This window comes from Egretta garzetta, unplaced genomic scaffold (genome assembly GCF_000687185.1).
Source record: "Egretta garzetta isolate BGI_Z169 unplaced genomic scaffold, ASM68718v1 scaffold684, whole genome shotgun sequence".
In the NCBI taxonomy this organism is placed as follows: Eukaryota; Metazoa; Chordata; class Aves; order Pelecaniformes; family Ardeidae; genus Egretta; species Egretta garzetta.
Genome location: NW_009259420.1, coordinates 570,479 through 588,762, shown reverse-complemented (window position 1 = coordinate 588,762; position 18,284 = coordinate 570,479). Strand labels below are relative to the sequence as shown.

The 18,284-nt window shown below is 45.6% G+C and overlaps 1 protein-coding gene across 1 annotated transcript in view; it reads left to right on the top strand.

Moving 5' to 3' along the window:
- The first annotated feature begins 258 nt into the window (after positions 1 to 258).
- SMOX (spermine oxidase) overlaps positions 259 to 18,284 on the top strand; it is a 51,613-nt gene continuing 33,587 nt past the window's right edge. The window contains exon 1 of the mRNA XM_009636894.2: positions 259 to 717. The gene's annotated coding sequence lies outside the window, so the exon portion shown is untranslated. The remainder of the gene's footprint in view (positions 718 to 18,284) is intronic.

The following is an 18,284-nucleotide window of genomic DNA, read 5'->3' as shown; positions in this document are numbered from 1 at the left end:
TGGATAGTTATTTATTCATTTCTTTATCGTTCATTGTTCTGCATAATGCCCAGTTTTTAAATATTTTTTTTTTTCTTAAGTGTGTCTTCTAAATTTAGCTGAGTGGCATTTAACAGCATAGGTTGCTGGCATGTTTGGAACAACTGAAATATTGGACAGGATCTGATGATGTTTGTGCACTTCGAGGAGAGAAAAATACCTACTCAAGCTACCTTGTAGCTAATGTATCCAGAAAATACCTTGTGCTAAGCAGGTAAACCTGGCCTATTGCTAAGCTGGGAATTACATAGGAAAGGAGCAGTTTCTCTTCCTTTATAAGGGCTTTGCTCAGTTTAATTCATTTTGCAGGGCAGGTGGGGAATGGTTTTTCTCCCAAAGAGATTGTGCAGGTGTAACATTCAAGTCTGCTAACCTAATGATTCTGTTGGACAGACAGACATTTAGTCTGAAACTGAATTTAAAATTCTTCTGTCCCATGGGCATGCATGTTCCAGGATGTAGGTGTAACCTCCTGCTTTGATCTCCAGTCTTTCTAACGGCATTTTCTTTTTTGGAATCGGTCACAGTTGTGATCCCAGAGGACTCTGCCAGGAAGACGTGTGTCTGGTAATCCTTTGGTTGAACTCCTAAAAATCACCGACCCTGTCGGAAAGTCTGGGTCGCTGGAAGGAGTGTCGTTTTGTAAGTCACTGGCTTCAGCAGTGAAACTGCATTAAGGTACTTCCACCGTGCTGTCCTATCTCCGACTGCTTGTTTCCTCCCTTGTGTAACTGTTCTCCACCCCCAGCAGGGCATAGTCTTACGGGTGACTTACACAAATTTAAGGCACTACTTCTTGTGGAAGGGTCAGTCCTATTCTTCTGTATGTTCTGGTGTGACTGTGGGTGAGAGATCTTGGTCCGGGAGGCCGCACACCTGGCAGCAGATTATTACTTATTTTTATAGGGTTATTTTTCAGTTGGATCTGATCCCTGGCTTGTCGCATGACTGCTGCTGTCAGCACTACACAGGCAGTCAGGACCGTCCTTAAGGACAGTGCAAACTGAGATCTAAGTTTCCTGGGATTGCAAAACTGTGCCCTTGGATGTGCTGGGGTGTACTCACAAACGCACGCACGAGCGGGTATTTCTGCCTCGGATCACTTCTGTCATCTCACTCCCTGTGTGCTTCCATGGACAGACACGGCTAAGAGCTTGGAGACTGGCTTTGCATTTGCAAGAATGAGCCGGGAGGAGTTGGGAGGGGCATGCAAGGAAGCAAAAGCTCCTAAAACTCCCATGCTGCTGAAGCTGATAGGTCAAGCTTTAACCCTGAGATAAAGGTTAGTACTTTGGGGCTTGCAGTTTTACACCCTGCTGCTTGGATGGACTGATCTCACAGAACACTATGTGCTGTTAATTAATGCTTGCAGAAGCACAGTGCTTCCAGTAATGTAGTAGACTAAATTAAATGTCCCCTTTATAATCATGGGGAGCTCACACCATTGCTCTGGTTACACAATAGCATCTGGTGCCTTTATTTGGATTTTGAAGAGAACTTGACAAAGGGCTGAGTGTGACCACGAGCTTCAGAGTTACGCACTGGGTCATTACCCTTTTTGTCCCCTGATTCCCTTGGGGTGGGATCCAGGACCATTGGGGTGGGCTCCCTGCGTGGCACAGTGGAGCATTATGTGGGGATCCAAAGTTTTGATGAGACCACTACATAAAGTCAGCTTTGCTCTCAGTAGCTGAAGCTTAAGCTGGCAGGAAGCACTGAAGGTTGCAGATCTTGGGGATGACAGCAAGGTCAGCACTAACTAGGCGTTTCTGCATGAAGAATTTATGCAGGTGGGATTTCTCATGCCAGGCTCCCAGCTGAGCAGAGGGACAGGCAGTGCCGGAGGGAAGATGAGAGTCTGTAATGCTAAGCAGACGACCTGCAAGCTTTTTTTGTTGTTAGAAGCACAGACATTTTGCTCAGGACTTCCCCAAAACATGAAAGGGATCCAGTCCTGAAGATCTTACACATGAAAATATTCCAGGGAGGAACAGAAGAATGGCTTAAGGGGGGGAAAAAAAAAAAAAGGAGAGCTTCTCTGACTGCAGGGTGAGATGTGAAGGAGGCAAAATGGGAGAAAAAGTGCAGGTGGGCTCCTGTTAACAACCACCCCCGTGCTCTGGGACGTCGCATCGGGAAGGCTGCGCTGGGGAGCTCCCGTTCACACGCCTGTTCTGTAAGACCGACTGTTGGTGTTCTCTCTGTATCGCTCCTCCAGAAACAGAGGGAGAAGTTACCATGTGGGAATGGGCAACTGCTGCACGCAGGACCTCACAGCATTTCTCTGCCGTGTTATGGAAATATTAGGGAAGCTCGCGTGCTCTGGGGCTGCTGCTGCTAAGTTCTGTTGTCATATTTCTGTTAAAAGCAAAGAACAGCAGGGCCGGAAGGGACCTTAATAAGTTGTCTAAAATCTGACCTCCTGCCCCAAGACTGGGTCAGATCTATCTAAACTTTCCCAGCAGATGTTTGTCCAGCACAGTTGTTAAAAGCCTCCAGTGATGGACTTTCCCCATCCTCCCTGGGTGATCCGTTGAAGTCCTTCATTGTTCTTACCATTACCAAGATTTTCCTGGTCTCTGACTTCCATTTCTCGTGCTGCAGTTGAAAATTGCTGACCTCTTGCCCTTTTGTTACTGTACAGAGCGAGCTGTTCCGTCCTCTGCAGCGGACTTTGGGAATGCCTGGGCCACGTCCTTCTTCAGCTGCAGGGCCCAAAACATGCCTGCAGTGCCCCGTCTGGCACCTGCCTGTGCTGAGTTGACAAGACACAATTTTATGACTCTCATATTTAGACTTTGGCCTATGATGGATGCATTTTTTTTTCTGACGGCAGCACAGATAAAGTGTTTTGTCATGGAAGGTTTCCTTGCGGCTTTGTGTCTTTACCCGCTATAAAAGCAGGGCATGTGCTCTTCTACCTCAAGTGCCATCTTTTCCACAGGAATGTGCTATCGATCTGCACCGACTGTTCCAGAATAGAGCCTCCCCGTTGTAAGGTGAAAGTCCTCTCCAGGTGCTCTCACCAAGGCTTTCCCTGTGACTAGCTCGATGGCAGCTTGGGCAATTGTGCTTGCTTGATCTGACCTCCCAGTTGTAGTTCTATCCTCCCTCCCTGCACTGGTTACGCTCTGCACAACTGAGGTTGTACGTACTACATCTTCATTTCTGTGAAGGATACAGTTATTCATGCATTTCCAAAGCCGGTAAAACGTGGCTGTCAAGATTATTCTAAGAGGAGAGTAGTACTCAAGCGTAAAGCATGACAAGAAATGCAGTGGATAAGCAGGAGAAACATTACTTACAAAGGTAAACTGGGTAACGTGCCAGCCGGCATTAAAGGAACAATTAGCCATTTGCTTGAAGGGGATTGTTGTTCGATTGTTATAATTTTAGGAAAATTATCCCAAATGGCTGTCGTTTTACAGAAACAGATATCCAAGGGCTGCTTGTCCATCTGGGTGAAATGAATTCGGGTCTTGCTGCTTCCAGGTGGGCAGATGTACACATTACACAAAACACTGTAGTTTGCCTTCATTGACCTTCTTGTACGTCATAGTTGCATCTATTTTCTCAGGTTTTAGGAAGTTCATTTTACAGCATACGTAAAGGAAGGTGGCAGTTTCATTTTAACTGTATCTAAGTGCTTCACTCTGTGGAGTGCTTCACTTTATGTTGGAGAATAAAAAAAAAAGAAAAAACTTGTCTGTGTATATTGTTGCAGGCATTTCTCTAGATTTATTAACACCTCTTATACCTTTCAGTGGGAGAGAGTAGGAAGTGTGTGTGAAAGGTATGTCTACATACAGAGAGCCTTTGTCCTGAGACAGCTGAAGAAGCGAACTCCAAAATGAAGGCTGGTCTGGACAGGTCTGAAACACCTCTTGGCGTCGACTTATGTTTACTGTGGTGGGAAGAGCAGGTAGGGAGGAGCAGTCTTGATTTTGTTTGAACTATCAGCACGTATCTTCTTTGAATTCCTCACAGTTTTCTTGCAGAGCTTTTGTATGATAACTTGTATAATGTGAGTCTCCAGTTTCTCTTGTTCTGTTTCAAATGGCAGTGAAAGCTCTAGTGTTTTCTTTCGTACTCGTTTTCTCCCTTAATTACAGATACAGGGATCTTTAGTCATGTGGAAGGTATTTTATTGACGGCTTTTGAGTCTAAAGTACTTGTTATCACTGAACAGGTGTAGAGTGCTGTAGGCTGCTGGGCAAAATCCCTTGTTCAGTGTTGTTCATAATGATATCTCAGAACTGAAGAGTAATTTAGATTTCATAGGACATCTGGAGCTCTCTTGTTTGACCTCCTGCTCCAAGCAAGGCCAGAATCAAAGGTAGGTTTCTTGTCAACTTTTCTGATCAAGTTTTGGACCTTTCCCAGTCAAGAGGGGCGAGTTGATGCCATGCTTATTGCTCTCATGGTGAGGAATATTTTCCTCTCGCCTGATCAGAATTTCCCTTGCTGCAACTTATGCCCATTGTTTCATGTCCTTTTGTTCATTTTCATTGAGAAGAGTCTGGCTCCATCTTCTCTGTAACCCCCCAGTTAGGTAGTTGAAGATAGAAATTAGATCCCCCACTCTTCTTCGTTGTTGAAAAGCCCATGGACTCTTGTTCTTCCCATCCACACTGATGGCCATTAGCTTGTTTTTAAACAGAGATTAAAGCCAGAGCGTTAAACTCACAAGAGCTAAACTCTGAATTCTCCTGGCTGGATGTAGGAAGGAGGTTTCCTTCAGGCTGTGGCCTGCCTGCCTGCCTGGACTAGTCTGTTCTTAGGAATATGTCTGGCTAAAAGGGTTCCAGCTTAATCTCATACCTGGTGTTTTTTAATTTTGTTGTCCTCCACAAGGTTCTCTTCAGTCTGCTTTTACAAAAAGCGTCTTAGCTGCACAGCAGTGAGCAGCTAAGGGCAAGACTTTGCGAGGTATAGCTAAGTGCTTTCCACGGGTCAGCACTGCAGGCTGAGGTTTGCCTTTATGTACCTGTGGGACATCGTTGAACCTCTCCATCGTACCTTGATCCTCTTAAAATGCCAGGGCCTTTTCTGGAGTCTTTCTGCATAGGAAGTTGCTCCCTATTTTTGCGTTTGTACCTGTGAGTTCTCTTTCTGAAGTATTTCCTCTTGTTGATGTTGGACTGGTGTGTCAAGAGCATTTGGAAATCTAAACCTGCACACCATAGTGCTTGCAAATCCTCCCAGCTGAATCATCTGTTGGGTTTGTGGCCATACATTCCAGTCTGTCATGCATATTGGTAAAGAAAATATTGCACAGCTCTTGTGCCTGGCTGGACCCGCTTTCCAGTGCCCTTCCAATTAGACAGCAAACCCTTGATAATTACGCCCCAAGAATTATGTTGTCAAGCAGCCATTTTATGGTGATTACATCTAATTCATGTTTTCTTAGCTGGATCTTACGGGAATGTCATGTGGAACAGTGTCAGAGCTAATAAAGATTGCATGTCTAAATATCCTTATCACTTCTGTACAGGCATACATTTTTTTCCTGCTGGTGCATAGATCCTGTATTTTTCCATAGATTTTTGAAGCTAGAAGGGACCTTAAAGGTGATGAGATCCTCCTCTGTTCACGCTCAAAGTTTAAATGTGCAAGCCATGCCAGATTTATCAGGACTTGCGTAATGGGACAGTTGCCATATGACAGCTCCAGGAGATCAAGAGGAAACAAATGTGATGTGTTTATGGGTCCCAAACAAAATTAAGCAATTACCTGAATCCAGTCTTCAGAACAGCCTTTGAACGAATCCCAACCCTTTTTCTGCAAGGGCTGGAAAAATAAAGAACGTGTCTAATCTGTACCAGATACCAGCCAACAGTTATCTGTGCCTACGTGCTGTTACTCAGATCTCGTTAGCTATCTAATTGGATAATAGGCAGTACACTTCACAACTACATAAGTATATTAAGCTTAATTTGCTTTGGAGCAGGGAGGGGAAGATACGCTTGGTGACAAATGGACACAAGACACTGCACAGTGGAGCAGTGGTGTAAATACGGTTCTGCATCCCCATCACTTCGTTTCCAGGAACTTTCTGCGGCAGAGGCTCTGTCCGTCTGTAGTGTTTACATTAGTATTTGAGTCCCAGAGCAGAGAGATGCAACATTTTCAGACTTTGCCCGTGTTAGCTGAGCAATTTCACTTTTAAAAGCACAGTTCTAGCGGCTAAATGCCTTTCAGGGTAACTTCATCCCTGGTTTTAAATCCAACATGATAGAACAGAGAGATGCATCCTGTGAGTGTGTGGGACACCTGGATTTTGCAGCAGGTTCCTGGTCCTAAAGCTTGTTTCCAGCACGTCTTGAAGAAGATGCAGCGTGGACAGGATCAGAAAGCTTGCGTAGGGGTTAGCATGACCAGTTCCATACATGGAAGGGAGAAGCTATGAATTTGTGGAAATAACCTTCCTTTTTTTTTTTGTTTTTTTTTTTTTGTTTTTTTGTTTCTCCCCCCCTCCACCCTGAGAAGATGCAGTTACTGCATTTACCCCTTTTAAAGCTTTTGGAGTGGATTGACTCTTTTCAAAGGCAGAATGAAAACAAAGTCAGAAACTTGTAGAAGATGTATGTTTATATTTTCCCAGCAGCTCGCTTATTTATTGAAAGACATGGATATGAGCACATTTCACTAGTTGTCACCACCTGTTAAACTCTCAGGAGAAGGTATCTGCAGGGAATGTTTCTGGGTACAAAAGATGCATCTGCCAAGAGGATCTTGAGCTCAAGGTAATGGGAAAGTGACTACGTGAAACGTGTCCTGTCCGAATGTTTTGTGGATTCCCTTGGGATCCATGGAGGGTTTTGACACAAGGCTCAAGTTGAGCATAACTTTTGGCCCTGTATCTTGGGAGAGGCGCCTAGGGCTTTTCATTTATAGCCTGCTTACCTCATCTAAAAAGTATCTTCAGCTTGTCATGCTGTTCAACATCTGTCTGTAGTAGGCAGAAAAGGCAGTAGTAGACCTCTTAATCTTTAAGCGTCTTAAACAAATGTAAACTTCGTTAAGTGTGTTTATCATTGAGAGCTCATTTACCAGCTGTGCAAAGTACCTCGTGGTTTGTTTATATGGGAAGTTTGGAGGATGCTCTGATGCTTTCTGTCTTGACATCTGTGATTTTGTAGCCAGCAAAGGTTAACAGTTAGGCACTTTGTCCATGTGAGGAAACTATTCCACTGTAAAGTGGGGTGTAAATTTAAAGCATGCTGACTTTCCCATGGAAAAGCTTATTAAACAGCAAAACCCCTAAATTGTTTTTATTTTGGTGAAGGGAAAAGATTGCAGGGTAACTGTTTTGGCCCATTTCAGTGTAGACAAACTCACAAACCACCAGTTTATTTTGGATGAACCAGAGAAAAGCTGTTGAATGCAGAAGAGTGTTTATAGTTACCCACACCTGACTTAGTGCCTGGACTAAAAGTGTGGTCAGCAGGGAAAATCGTATTTTTTCCAAAGGGTGTTTCACACCTCAGCATCTCAATTGCCGGGACAGGCTCTGGAGAGAGTCTGTGTCCTTGTTTTTGCTACGTAGAAAGCCTACCCTCCTAAGCTGAGGCACTGGTGGCGGGTAGCTACAGGTAACTGCTCCCTTCTGTTGCTGGGTGCCTGGGTCAGATTTCAGTTTGAGGCATCCAGAAGAAATGAGTTAGTGTGATCTATTAGAGATGGTCTCCCCAGGGTGTTACAGGAGGTGAAGGTTGCATGCATACACACTAATAATACCTTTATCTCCCATCCCAGTCTGCTGTGTATTGAAGTAAACTCCCATACTCAGATCAGTCATCAGTGCTGAGTCGGTCTAGGCTTCGACCTCCACGTATTAAAGGGTGAAGAATGCTCTGTCATACGCAGTTGATAAGGGAATTCAGAAATAAAAGTGGATATTAAGTTATCAGTGACCTTTCTTCTTTTCAGCTTTAGCTGGAAAAAAATTATGGCATGGGTAGTTTTCGTCGTCCTGCGTGGGCAATATCTAGACATGCCCTGTACTTTCAGGGTTGGTTTTGAAAACCAAGATAACCATTATGGTCCTGTCTGGCCACTGCCTGCTACAGATCTAACCCACACCCAGTAACTTGTGAATCAAAAGCAGAACACCTGCCTGGTTGATCATTAGTGTCTTCTTTACAAAACATTTTAAAACCAAAGCCAGTGTGCAATGTTTTCAAGAAGACGAGGCGGTGAGATTTGGTGGTGCTTCTTAGCTCTTGGGGAGGATTCATCTTGTGGTTGTGTTTGAGCATGGATGAGCTGTCCACGTCGAAGGATCCACAGAACGAACGTGCTGCTCTAGGTCTTCCTTTGGGGCTTTAGGCACTATTTTAAGTTTCCTGAGCCTAAGCCATAGAGCATCTGATGGCCGGAGTCAAGGCCTTGACTGTGACGGGCAGTCCTTTGGAAAAGCTGTGCCTCGTGTCTCTCAAAAACAGTGTCCTGTATTTCAGAAAGGGACATTGTGAGCGAGGAGAACAAGTTTCAGATCACATGTCCCCCAGCAAGTACTGTTCTTTCGATAGGAAGACTTGTTGGAGAATGTTAATTGAGTCCCTTTTTAAATGAAGGAGGCTTTGCTTCCTTCCCAAGTTTTCAAAACAAATTTTCCAAATACAGAGCCTATGTTTCATTCAAGTGTAAATCCTTTCTCTTTAACCTGGAAGTTATCCCAGAAAAAAGCCTATCCATTCACTGCAGGACAGACCCTTGCGGCTGCGGTGGAAAAAAAGAAGTGGATCAAATTGTCCAAACAGGAAGGGAATTAAGAAAAGACTTTGCTTAGTGAGCGGAGCTCTCATTTAAGTTTAAATGATCGTCCTACAAACTCCACTTTATATCTCTCGTGCTTTTGAAGCATCGCACAGTAATTGATGTGTCTGCTAAATTTAGAAATGACAAATTTTTCTTGCCAACCTGCCAGCCTGTCTGCAGGCTGTATGGATTTCAGCCTGTAGTTATGGGATGGATGCAAACAGTGATGTGAAATTTACTGGCTTGTTATCTCTTCTGACTTCCACATAGCTCGGTCCTGGTGGGTATCTAATACTTTACACCGATTCCTTTCCGTCTGAGGACATTAATCGAAATGCTTTTCTGGCACAGCTAGGTGCTAATGCTGTTTTACATATGGTGAAGCTGCAGTATTGAAAGGATAAAGCGTGACGTGCTGAATAAAATGAGCTCCCATCTAAACACATTGAAATTGTGCTATATTTTTAGCAACTTATGGATAGGATTGTCATTCTTTTACCCCCCAGTCACATGGGAAGGCTGTGGAAGAACAGATACATCGCAAGTGTCCCGGTTTCTGCTGTTTACCACAAGACAAGTCTTCCTGCTCTGTGAGAAATCTCTTAGATCTAAAATCTCTCCTTTTTTTTTTTCCCTCTGCCTGTGCTATTTAATTTTTCTCTTTCTGAGCAACATTTTAATTCTGTGAAGCTGTTTAAGACACAGTTTACTGTAGAGGAGCGATGCAAAGTAAACTTCCCTTTGTTTCAGTAAAATGTCTTGATTGTCACGAAGAAGAAATGTTTTTGAGTTCAGGTATGTCGGGAGGAATGAGAGGCACTTTGCAGAAGTGATAATCCATCATTTGTGCACATCCCATGGCACTCCAGGCTGCAGTTGCCTGCAGGGCACTTAGTAACCTCAAAGCACAAGCAGCTGACTGGAGGAGGTTTTCTGTTGGAGTCTCCATGCAAAATTTGATCCTTGAGCTTTGTTTTGAAGTTTGCAACAAGGTGGAAACAAAGCCAAAGGCTTAACTGTTATGTTTTCATCTCTTTTCTTTCCCACCCTTCTTTTTCTTGTCTTTCATGAGCTGTCTCTGCTCTCTGCTCTGTTTTGGTGTGCCTACCACTCAGGAGGAATATCGCTCAGCAGGGTGAATTGCTTCTGTTGCCTTACAGCAGGGATGCGTTCCTGTGTGAGATGGTTTTTGTCGCAGTCACCGATTTCCTCTGGGTATCTCTAGATGACCTAAACGCAGGTGATGTCTAGTTAGGAGAAGGTCTGTGCTTTTGTATTGAAATATTTCTCGCTGTCAGATGCAAAACCCCACACCTCAAGCAGCATGAGGACAACACCTATCTTCTTCAAGGAAAACCTCCAGTGGGTAAAAATCTCAGAAAGCTGGTCTGCCAGCCATGGCCTGGACTCCATCAAGATCCAAGGACATCCTTCCCAACCTCAATTCCCCTGCCTTGGGCTCTCGTCTGGGATGTGAGTGTGTTTGTGCAGACAGCGGGATGGAGAAAGCCACGTGTAACGCAGCGTGCTAAAGCCAGCCCTGGTTACGTGTCTACTGTCTTAAAGCTGGAGCGTGGGGTTTGCATTTAATGTTCCAGAAAAGCACGAGCCCAGGAGAAGTCCCCTCAATACAGCTCCACCTGGAGAGACGTTCTTTTTATGGAGTCATGTCTAGTCTGTTCCAGGCTGAAGTCAGTCCTGTTGCTGTGGGAGTAAATCTGTGCGGTGTTCGGCTTTTCTAATTCTGGTTCTCATCCCCTAGTGTTTCTGTTGCATTTAATGATTTTCCCTGTGGCTTGAATGGTAAAGATGTGGTAACTGCTCGGGGATGGCTTAAAATCAAAGATTCAGTGTGGGTGTTGCTTTCAAATAGAGAAGAAATGATGCTATTTAGAGAGTTGTGCTGCTATTTCAGGGCAGTTTGTTAGGTCTGGGTTCTGAGAAGTGGTGAGAAAAAATAATTGCTTCTGGGCTAGCGTGTCTCATATGGAGTGTCCTGAAATGATCCTCATGTACACATTGAGTTGGAACTAGTACTGAGCCTCTCTGCATGCAGATTCATTCCCTCTCTCGCCCTCCTATTACACAGGATGGGAGGAGAAGAAAAGCTTCCTGTTAAAACTTTGCTCTCAAGCTTGCTGCAATGAATTTAAAACCCCAAACCACAGAGAATTCCCAAATGTAATATGGACACCAGTGTTTATTTGACTGAGACCCCATTGTGTTGTGAATTGGGCAAACGCAGGCAAGTTTCCTATTTAATTAAAGCTGCTTTTATCAGTTAAGATTCCCAAACAATTGGAGAGAGAAGGAGGGTAGTGAAGATAAGATCGCACGGTTATGCAGATGGGATAGGGTACAGCTCTTTTTGGCAGTTGGAATTCAAGTCCTGCAGGAGAGTTGTTTGCAGCATTGTTCTGATCCCTTATGCCAGTGTTTTTAGTTTGTAACTTCTTTTTTTTTCCCTGTAGTTTACTGTTTGTCTCTCCTTCCTTTTACAGTCCTGAAACACCAAGCTTTGCTTTCACGAGAAGCTTAGCAGTGACAGATACCTCCCAATACTGAACACGGTTGAGGAGCTGGAAATAAGGGGAAGATTCCCATCACGGGGTCATCCAGGCTGGGCAAGCTTGTAAAGACACAGTAAAAGGCAGGCCAGTTTGGGGCTGGTTGTTGCTTGTCCTGGTTAGCTCAACAGCTCTGTTCCTGAGCTATTAACCTTCTGTCTTGTCTGAGGCTAACGTAGCCAAACTGCATCTTGCTCTACTGGCTGAGGTTCTGGCCAGCCCACAGCATTGATAGGTCCCTGATGGCCTATAGGATGTGGAAACACAGTGGTTTCTACGACAGGTATTAGAATTTCTGGCTAGATCACAATTTCTATCACCAGGGTTAAGATGTGAATATCCCATTCACTGCAGGAGGTTGACTACCTGTCCCTGTTCCCTCCAGTTCCTCCTGATGCAGTAGAAGAATGTTCTGGCAGTGTAAGCTGTCCCTGGTGATGGAGTAGATGTTGTGTGATGCCTTCTATGTAGGTGGGCCCTTGTACCCATCTCTGCAACCTCCTGAAATAAAGGGGATGCTGATACGCCAGCTACAGCATATACTTATTCTGTCTTTGGAGGATTTGTTGAGCAGAGGATTTACTGGATTTGCTCCTCTGTTGTGCAAGGAACATGCCAAAGCTGTGCTTTTTGCCGCTGCTGCGAAACTCCTTTTATCTGTGCCCTGTGTAATACTGTAGCCTCTGGCACATGAACCACAGCATTACAGTGTTCTGATCTTACTAGCTGCGTGGGCAGGAGAAGCTCAGACCGCATGGCGCAGGGAAGTCATTGTCTCAGCTGCAGACGAGCTAACCAGCTTTGTGTGACCAGAAAAGCTGCAATAAAAAGGGGAAGGAAGAGACTTAATGCCTCCAAGACTGTCCCAAAAGCTCAGCCGGTCTGACCATAGCTGACCCATCTTACCATCCCCGGGTGCCCTTGCTGGGTGTTCCTGCAAGGCCTTTGACTTCATTCTCAGCCCATTTCTCTGGGAATCACTTGGGGGTGGTGACTGCTTCCTACCATTTCCATGGGAGCTCCTGATGGTGGAAGAAATCATCTAGTCCCTAATTTTATCCCCAAATCAAGATGCTGACTGAGGTGTATTCCAGCAGGCTGTCAGAGGGGCCTCTGAAGAGTAGTTGGATAGCCTGCTCCCTTCCCAGCAGCTCGGAGCTGGCTGAGCCTGCTGTATTCTCACCGTGCCCTTCAGCCACAGGACCGTGCTTCGGCATCAGCCGTAGGCCAGCCCGTTATTTTGAGTTATTTTCTTTTCTTTTCCGTCAGATGAGAAGGGGTTGAAAGAACACATAATGGTGCATTTTATCAGTTTTAAATGGTGTGATTCATCCCCTGTGTTCTTGGCATGACGTTCTTTGGTTTATTTTTTGGATATCCTTGCAGTTCTGGTAGTGACAAGCACTGTATGGAAGTGGCCTGTGGCAGACAACCTGCTCTGCCCATATGTTAGCTTAAAAAAAAAAAAAAAACAAAAAAAACAAAAAAAAAAACCAAACAAAAAACAAACCAACTCGTAATAGGAAGTCTTTATACTGCATGCCAAGATGCTTGGGGCTTGTTAAATATATTCTACTTGTCAACAACTACCCAATTTAAAAAGTAGCCTTGGTGTGAATCAGCTTTGAACAAGTTCATTTGACTCAAGGGATATTTGCAGGCATTAAAACAAGTTGGATCACAGTGGTAAAAATGTGCAGTGGTTCCCTGATCAAAAGCACCATCCAGTGACCCATTTTTTTTTTTTTTTGTTTTAATCTCCTCTATATATTCAAAAGTACAGAGATTTTCCCATTGAGCAAATTTTTGGTGACTTTAGAGAGTGGGGGAGGCTTAATGGGGCAAGTGTTTCTGGGAGCCACTTGGTTTGTTACTGGAACGCTTGCTGCAGTCGGTGCAATCTGCACGTCGGTGCGCGGGGGTATGGGTGTAACGAGGCAAAACGTCCTGGCACTTCTGCCTTGCCTGAAGTCAGTGTTGTTCAGTGGGGTTCACTGGCTGCAGCAGTGGATTCCTCACTAGTGTATGCATCGTGTGTGACGCTTGCGTGCTCCTCAGCAGGTTCCTTTGTGAAGTCAGAACTCACAAAGTGAGCTCTGCTCCCTGCCTGCTCCATCTCTGCTGGCTTGCTGTCTGAATTTGCCTGCCCGGCCCGCTCCCCTGCCAGCTCTGCAAATCCCCTCTCAGCGGGGAGGCTGGTCCACGTGTGATGGCTATGGGAGCTGCTAGCTCCTTGCAATGCTTCCCAGCCCTCCCTGTCTTGAAGACTGCATTATCCCAGATGCTGTTTTATCCACGTTTCCCGCTCTCCATGGGCTGCTGGTCTGATCGCTCCGAGATTTGGACGCTAGCTAGCTATGTCTTTTCTTGCAGTGCAGCTTCGGATAAGCTGCTCAGATAATCAGGTGGCAAAGGAGGTGCCCAGTGCCTCGAAAGCTAGCGATCTTACCATGGAGCTTTCTCCACCATCTTTGCTGATTCAGAGGTAATTATAAAATGTCAGATTTGATGACATTTGATTATTCTGTCTCCCCTGCATTTTTCCTGAATGATGGCATTGTGGGAAGAAGCAAAGAGGACAGCTGTCTCAGATCATACTTCTATAAAACATTTTGTTGTTGTTGTTGAGCTTAAACATTTCTGTTTCCTTTTCTAGGTCAGCAGTGTAGGACCACAGAGTGGTGCTGTGGTTGGAGCCTGTAGTCTACATGAGGTCTGATGGCCTCAGCTTTAAGATCTAGCAGCTTAGGGCTGTTTCTCCTTCCTAACTGGTGGAGCAGTTTTACAGAGGTGGCTCTGGGTGGTCGTCCTTATAGGACATGGGTAGGTGAAATGGCTTGCCTGAGGTCTCACAGACCATCGGTGAGTAGGAGTCCATTGTTTGTGGTGTGTGTATCAAAGAATCACAGCTTCTTCCTAGCTTGGGAAGAGGAAACAATTTAGTATGGCTCCCACCTCTGTCTCCCTGGAGATGTGGGGAGGTGATCTTTCTGGAAATGAGGGGGGAAAATGAAGGTAAGGCTTGCAGCATTTTGTTGCGATAGTCAGGGCTAGGCAGCCCAGCTAAGGTCATCTTCTCAGGCTGGAGCAGACCTGAGTTTGGACAGGCAAAGGTTAATGCTCTGATTTCCTTCTGCCTCTTTTGGGATGTATCCAGAGGAAGAAGAGTGCTGAGTCAGCCTGAAGGTCTCTGCTACCTTCAAAAAAATGATGCTGAGGAGGTTTTGGGCAGAAGGCTGCAGGTTTGGCATATGGGTAAAATGGGAAGCATTTTACTCGTGCTGCTGTCTAAGAGTACAGGTGGCGTGTTATTAATGTGCTTCCTTCCTCGATGTCTGACCCAGCTCTGCGTTCGCTGTGTGTCAGTCATTGGGGTGGGTCAGTAATTTGGAAATGGGGCTTGTGGATGCTAATGTAAGATCAGCGCTACTGAGCTGCAGCCTTTTCAGTGCCTCAAGCCACGTTTGATGGCTGGGGCTTTCACGTGGGCAAATTTTAGCGGATGGTAGCATTTGTCCTCAATTCAAACTTGTTTTTCTGCCACAGCCACCCCTATAAATTCCAGCAGCTCTCCAGAAGTTGAACCACTTTGTTTCTCCTTCTTCTTGCAGAAGTGTAAGGCAAGGCATGGGTTGCTCATCTGTGGCAGGAGTGCTGCCTTGTCTTTGTGAAAAGCTGTCTGGCTTCCTCGTACCACCATGGTGAGAAAGATGAGTGTAGTCAGCTCTCCGTCACCGGGGCTGGTGGGCAGAGGTGAGGCACACAGGGTAAATGGGTTGTACTGGTGGTGTGGCATGCAGTGGGGAGGGTGCTGCTGAGGAGGTAAGAGGTGGTCCACTCAAAACCTGCTTGGCTCCAGAGAGAATTGCCCACTCAGGCTCACATATCCCCATGCAGCACCTGCAAGGCTCCCGGCTCCGGGCAGACACGAAGAGGTGATGAGGAGCAAAGGGCCAAAGTTGTGCTGATGGAAAAAAACGGGGGATTTTGGATCTGTCTTGCTTGTTTCAAGCACTGGGAAACACTGCATTCAAGGAGACCATGTTGGTGATGGTCCCACCTGGAGCAGGAGGTTGGAGCAGAGCCTTTCAGGGGCTGCTTCTGACCAACGCTTCCAGGGTCTGTGGGCTGTCAGAACACATCTCCTCTGCCAAGACCTGCTCCTGCCCACGCCTGGCAGCTGCCTGCAAAAGAGGGCAGCAGCACTGGTCTGGGGCTCAGTGGTTTGTTCCATCCAGCCGGCAAACCTCTTTAGACTAAAATACCGACTTGGATAAAGCCTGAGCATGAGGATGACGATGAAACGCCACTCGCCGGGTGGTTTCAGCCCAGCTGGACGGGGCTTTCCAGCACGTGCAGGCGTAACGCGAGTTAACCTCACCGGTGCGTATGCTGTCAGTGACACAGGTTTATGAGCTTGGGAAGGGCCCTGGTACATACGTAGGTGGCTGCGGACCATTATCCTGCTCCCGCAGCTCCCCGGGTAGCTGAGTAAACGAGGCGTGTCTGCTTCCGACGCAGTAAACCTCCCGTTGCGCTGCAGATGCAATCTCGCTGGGTTGGTGTTTGCACAACGACTGTACAAAGGCCGTTTATAACAGCAGGCTTGTTACACTCACATATCTGACTGACGTGGAGTACTTAAGTTCAATGAATACTGCTCCTGCCCTCTGTTGAAAGGGTGGCCGTACTTAACCCGTGCTGGTATAAATGGTGATTCCGAAAAGGACTGTGAGAGAGTTTGGCGTGCAACCTGCTGGATTAAAAAGAAGGGGGATATGTGGCAAGGGAGAAAAGAGACGTATCGTCCCGTTTGACATGTTTACAGCCTGGGGAGCTTGGAAAGAGCATCGTGAAATAATAGGCAGTAAGGATTAATGTGCTTGCTTCTGAGAAGGCTGATGAAAGGGGAATAGAGGGAGAAGTTACAAAATGCTTGTTTGTTGTGCCAAGAGCCGTGGAGAGAACCGCAGCTAACAGCGACGGGAGGCACTGGCGACAGGCAGTGCCGGGGCCAGCCCAGAAATAATCTTCCACTTCATTTTTGTGTCTACTCCAGAGATGTGATCTGTTCTATCCTGACCTACGCTCAGTGGACAGCCCGAGTCTGAAGCCTGGAGAGGTGTTAAAGGAGATAAAATTGCTCTAACTAGAATAATCCTTCCGAGGACTTCTCCCTCAGCTTAGGAAAACCGGTGCGTTAGAGATGATAATTGAAAATTCTGTTATTGCAGTTACTTAGGTAAAGGTTTCTCATTACAGCCGTGCTCAGTACAAGTAGTGCTAGGCTGCGGAATGAGTTAACAGCCCAAGCGCTGGCGTGTCTTTACATCTGCTAAATAAGTCGCCTTTCTGTTTCCGTGGTGGAGCTTTTGCATATGGGCTCTGCTAACAGTGCTTTCAGACAGCCACTCTTCTGTATGCGGTTGATGAAATAATAGAGATTATTATATCTGTTGAAAAAAAGGCTTTTGGAACTCTGTATCAAAAAGTTCCCTGTTGTTTTGTGGTTTGTTTATTTTCATTATTTATTTATTTATTGTTTTCTGAGGCCCAGGAGATGCCCTGCACCGGGTGGTCTGATTTCCATTCCATAGGCATCACTGGCAACCACCTGCGTGTGCGCTCTGTCTCCACAACCCCATGCTAATAATGCCTGTGCTCAAGGATGTGCAGTTCTGCGTCATGGTAAATTCCTGAGGTGCAAAGTTTGGTCTTGAACATCTGTCCTGGCCATCTCCATCATACAGGCAGGAGCATTCCCAGCACCACAACCTCGTCTTCTGGTGGGACTGGAGTGTAAATGTTTATCAGAGATTGGATGCTGATTTAAAAGCTTCAAGCAATATCCTCTCTGTCTTTAGTGAAAAGTGTTTCAACAGCTGATTAGTGTCATCGTTAAAAATAGACATCTTATTTCTGTTCTGAGTTTTTCTTGCTTCTGCTCTTGGTTGCTCAATCTTGCTTTGTCTCTGCTTAGATTGAATTAATCCTTTAGTGTCAAGTGTTCTCTGTTTGTAAACACTTTCAGACTGTGATGACAAACCTGCATTATAAACACATGTGCATGTAGGGCCCCTTGATGTGTTGATAGTATCTTGAATAGTTGCACTTAAAATTATAGTAAAATAGTAGTGTGTTTATTTCTCCTGCTTCCATTTAGTTTTTCAACTGAAATGAAGCCCTGTTTTCGTCCGAGTATCTTTCAAACATGCACAATATTGTTGTTTAGGTTTCTGATTATGGATGATGCTTAATTCCCATCAATTAAAAACCTAGAGGGAATAAACGATTCTGGTAAATTTTGGTCGGTTTATGCTGGAGCTGCTTGGTCTGTGCGCTCAGCAGGGAATTTGTCTGTGTTGACGATGCATTTCTCACCCTCCAGACTGGCTGTTACACTTGTTAATGTGAAGACTGTCAATTCAACACTCTACAGAAGGACTAAAAAATTCAGGCAAATAGCGTGGTTAGGAAAGCAAGCCGGGTCCTCGTGCAGGAGTCTCAGGAGAGCATGTGGAAGTGTAGCCACTGGCTGCCTCTTCTGGAGGTGCAGTTCCTCTCAACCTCATTTTCTCTATCAAAACCTATTTCTAGATCAGTAAGTATGTCACGGTAGTATGAGGTGATGTGTTGAGTGAAAGAGCCAGTGCTGAGGTCCCCGTGTCTGCGAGTGTGTGTCCCTGGAGGCTTCAGCTTGGACTTGCTGTACTCTCACCCCATGAATGCCTCTTAGAGGCTGGGATGCATTTTTGGCTCTCCTGGAGTGCATCTTCTAGATTAGTTTCATCCGCAAGGAGTGAAGCCGTTTGGCTGCTTCAGTATCACTGCACAGCATGAATGAAAGCATGGTAGGTGGAGGTGTTGAGGTCACTCCAAAGCAAACTCCTGATCCTAGCTAAAATGCTGCTGTAA